Raw genomic sequence first — 5,007 nt, forward strand, 5'->3', positions numbered from 1 at the left:
GTTGCGAAGCTCTTGCGGAGTGCAATTTTTGTTTTTGCTATTTTCTTATATGTAACATTCTCCTTTGGATTGCTTTCTTAGTTTACGCCTTGATCTTTCTCTTCCCATTCCTTTCAACCTTGGTAGCGCTGATGCTCTTCAAGGTTGTTGAAAAGGGTGAACTCTATAGTCGAGCTGATGTGACCGTGTCCTACATCTTGCTCATAGGGGCCTTAGTCTTGGAGGTGGCGTCCCTCTTCATCTCCATTCAATCATATGTATCCGGCATGCATGTAATTCACCGTGCAACCAAACAATGGTCTGAAATGCTAGGTCAATACAACATGATCAAAAGTTTTGACAGAGTGCACGAAAACAATGGTCCAAAAGGCATCACGTCATTTGTGCCCCGATGGATTGGCAAACATATAGATGACAAGACATCACACATCGCCATTTCGGAAGATCTCAAGAAATTTGTCTTTGACAAATTGTTAGACTTTGGAACTAGGGAAGAAGACTGGAACTTTGCTAGCATGCGTGGTCAGCTGGCACTTAGGAATTGGACTACTAGTCATGAAGATTCAGGTATTGCAAGGTCGGACTCTAATTTGCATCAGAGCATCAATGATGTGGATTTCGCAACAAGTGTGTTGATCTGGCATAAAGCAACCGACATGTTATACTACCAAGAAGACATAAACAACATTTCTGATCACAAAATGAAGAAGATGAGCAGAGAGCTATCAAATTATATCATGTATCTTGTCTTCAAGTGTGGTGCGATGCTTACAACCAACACGGAGTTGAAACACAACATAACTCGTGAGAGTATAGAACGTATTTTCGGAGTGCGTAATTCTATACTTGAAAAGGAAGCTGTCATGTTGGTGTTTGAATTTCACCAAGGATTACATCGTCGTTCTTACCGTGCCAGCCACGGAGACAGCCAACCGGAAGCTCAAATGCAGCTTTTGGAGAACACAATGAAAAGTGTGTTGCCTCATGCATATGGCGTGGCCCAGGAACTCATTGACATCCATAAAGAAGCTGCATGTTGGGACCTTGTTGCTGCGGTGTGGGTGGAGATGCTTTACTATATCGCCCCCCGTTGCGGAGGTGCTTTCCATTCCCAACATCTTGCCAGTGGTGGGGAGTTTATTACACATGTCATCCTCCTCATGCAACTATTAGGCCCTTTCCTACCCCCTCCAAGTTCATAGCTTTTATGTCAAAATGATTATTACATATGTATCTCATAAGTTGTCGAATTTCATGTAGATATTTTACAACAAAAAAGATGCGGAATAATAAATGTATGAATTTGTAAACCATGTGATGATTGAAAATATAGGAAACATGATACCTTTGATCCGGATTACGGATTTTAGTACTTGAATCTTGTTTCCTAGAGATCTAGGTTTACTGAATCCACGTGAAGATTGCTTTTAATGTAAGATCACTCGAACACGACTTTTAGTTTCTAAGTATAACCCTTATTCATTTGAAAGAGAGGGTGTATCAAATAATCAGGGGATACACGTTCGAATTTACATCTGCGCTTGGTCCTGCTTCTCTCCTAAACAGATCCGCTACATCCAAATTCTAGCGCCTCCACCTCTGCCTCCTCCATAAATCGGTCCCCCTCCCCCCCCCCCCCCCCCCCCGGCCGGCCTCACCGGCATCAGGAGGGGTGGGAAACTGATTTATGTGTGGAGTTTTTATAAAAGTAGTATTTTGTTGAGATTTGGTAGTCATCTTTTTTTGCACCTGCCTCAATATTGATCTCGTTATTGACGTCATTGGTGGTGTTGGAAGACTAAAGTTTTCTAGGTATGAGCCTTCAAATCCTGCTTCTCTAGATCTATTTTGGATTTTTTTTCCTCATGGTTGCCCTGAGGATGATTGTCCTCGCAATATTAGTCCCGGCTTCTACATCCTCGATAATGGTGATTCGTACACTCGACTCTTCAGCGAGGTTGACAAGACTATCTGTTTACTATGCCCCCTGGCATACTGGTGTTGGTACTCTTGTCGATGGTGATTGAGTACTATAATGGTTGCGCGCGTGCATGTAGCCTTGTCATTATGGTTCAAATTAAAATTATAGAAAAACCTTCATTGGTATTTGCAGCTTTGTGGTTTTAAATTTACTTTCACTTGCCATCAGAAAAGTACAAGATTATCTCATGAAAGAAAAAAAGAATTTAAAGACCTCGAAGATTTTCTTTTTAGACTTTATTTTTTAATTGCTGGAGATAGCTCGTGTAGGTCAATCATGTACTATTTACTACATTAAATATATGTGGTATTGATTAAAAAAAAATTGGGGATACACCATGACCAGTGGCTGAGAGTTAGTAAATTACTAAGGCTGGTCATAGTGGTAGTATCATAGGTAGTATCATGCATTTTAGGCCCACAAAAATGATGATGTGGCATCTAATTAAGGAGTAGAGATAGGATTAGAGTAACATAGGTGGATACTGTATCATAGCGCATGTTACGAGAAAAGTAAATGGAAAATAAATCTTGTACGGAGTACGTAGATTTACATTGAGATTCTACAAAATAATAAATTTGAAAGTTTATGATACTACTCTATAATACCACCCACTATAGAGATAGTATCATAGACAAGTATCATATGCATGATACTAGTATATGATACTATGCACTCCCAGTCTAAGGCTTAGTCGTTCCCAAAAGACTAGGTTACGTGGAGATGTGTACTTCACAGACCCCTCACTCTGAATTGCAGTGTACTCCGGGGTGGACTGACCCCTCATTCGAACTCTAGTGGATCCATACGAATACCTCTCGCTGCAAATTAATTAATATTGTAAGAGTGCATGCGTTCGCACGGTACACTACGGGAGAGATGGATTATGCCGACGGCTGGCGGCCGTCGGCACAGCCCAGAAGGCCGTCGGCACAGGCTGTGCCGAAGGTGACCGTCGGCGTAGCGTCGTCGGCACAGTTCCGGTCGGGGACTGCCCGATCACCGTCGGTACAGACTGGCCGTCGGCACAGATTGTTGTGCCGACGGTAAAACCGTCGGCATAGTGTTTCAAAATTTTCAAAATTATTTTCGAAAAAATATACAAAAAAAAATTTTGAATTTTTTTTTTTCTTTTCTACTTCCACTTTTTTACTTGTTAATCTTTCACAATCACACTTAGTACACTTAATCTTAGGTCAACTTGCACTTATAGTCAAACTTCCCAGTTGGTCACCCATCCTCACACTACTCCCGCCCCGGCACGCTTAACTTCTTGGTTCTCTTCGAATGAGCTTCCCTAAAAGAAATGATACCTTGATGCTAATATTACCATATCTATCATATTAACCCTTTGACCGTGATGTCACGCCTCTATATTTTTGAATTCTAAACAATTATTTAAGTAAACAACAATGAATATATATAAATAATAATAATATAGAATTCGAAAAACTATTAAATTAAATTATTTTTTATTTTTTTATTTAATAAGGAATAATTAATATCAGTAAATGCGAATTTGGCAAATAATATGTCTAAATTGATCAGAAAAATGAGAGGAATGCAAATATGACATCCATATCATCTTTTGAACCTACAAAGTTAACTTACCCAAAATTTATGAGCATTAGATCAAGTACCTCTAGTTCAAATTTGATTGACTTTATCGAAAATGAGGTGGGAAACGGCCTCGGCATGGCATAGTTTGCCGAAACAAGGTCATATTTGGCATGTGTGTGGGCCCTAGGATGGGAAGTAAGACCCCGGACGCGCATTTCTAATCTGATCCACGGTCGGCCATCTTTTCATTTTTAGCGTGCCCAAACGGTTTTTATTTGTGAAGCAGCTGCATGGGGCGCATTTTAGTATGAAGTGAAACCTTCGTGCGATGATAGTAGACCACCTATGCACCACCTATCACATGACATGTGCACGCGTTAGTTTTCTGGGAACCCATGCGGCTTCCGGCGGTGTCCCGCTGTATCCGCTGGAAACTGACCGGATTTGAACTAGGGGTCAACTATCCGTCGCTCCAGAAATTCCGGAAAAATTGTTTTTAGTTCAACAACGCATCATTATATGTGCTAATTTTTGTCCGTTTAGTTTGTTCGCGAATGGGTGCACCCGCACGCCCGGTACGGCGATACCGTGTCCCGGGGGCCCTGTTTTGGCCAGATGGCTTTTTGAACGAAGTCAAAAAATCCCACAGAGTCGCGTGACGTCATTTTATATGTCATAGTAACTATTCCGTTTGTTCAAAATGGGATACGGCAATTATTTTGAAAAACCCTTCACGAAAAGGGCTATCACGTCCTAGAGTTCTATGGATTTCAAGGGAAATGAGGTGGGAAACGGCCTCGGCATGGCATAGTTTGCCGAAATGAGATCATATTTGGCACGTGTGTGGACCCTAGGATGGGAAGTAAGACCCTGGACGCGCATTTCTAATCCGATCCAAGGTCGGCCATCTTTTCATTTTTAGCGTGCCCAAACGATTTTTATTTGTGAAGCAGCTACATGGGACGCATTTTAGTATGAAGTGGAACCTCCGTGCGATGATAGTAGACCACCTACGCACCACTTATCACATGACATGTGCACGAGTTAGCTTTTTGGGAACCCACGCGGCTTCCGGTGGTGTCCCGCCATATCCGCTGGAAACTGACCGGATTTGAACTAGGGGTCAACTATCCGTCGCTCCAGAAATTCCGGAATTTTTTTTTGGGTCAACCGCGCATCATTATATGTGCTAATTTTTGTCCGTTTAGTTTGTTCGCGAATGGGTGCACCCGCACGCCCGGTACAGCGATACCGCATGTCCCGGGGGGCCTGTTTTGGCCAGAAGGCTTTCTGAACGAAGTCAAAAAAATCCCACGGAGCCGGGTGGCGTCATTTTATATGTCATAGTAACTATTCCGTTTGTCAAAACTGGGATACGGCAATTATTTTAAAAAATCCTTCATGAAAAGGGCTATCACGTCCGGACTTCTATGGATTTCAGGTGAAATGAGGTGGGAAACGGCCTC

This window comes from Lolium rigidum, chromosome 2 (genome assembly GCF_022539505.1).
Source record: "Lolium rigidum isolate FL_2022 chromosome 2, APGP_CSIRO_Lrig_0.1, whole genome shotgun sequence".
Lineage (NCBI taxonomy): Eukaryota > Viridiplantae > Streptophyta > Magnoliopsida > Poales > Poaceae > Lolium > Lolium rigidum.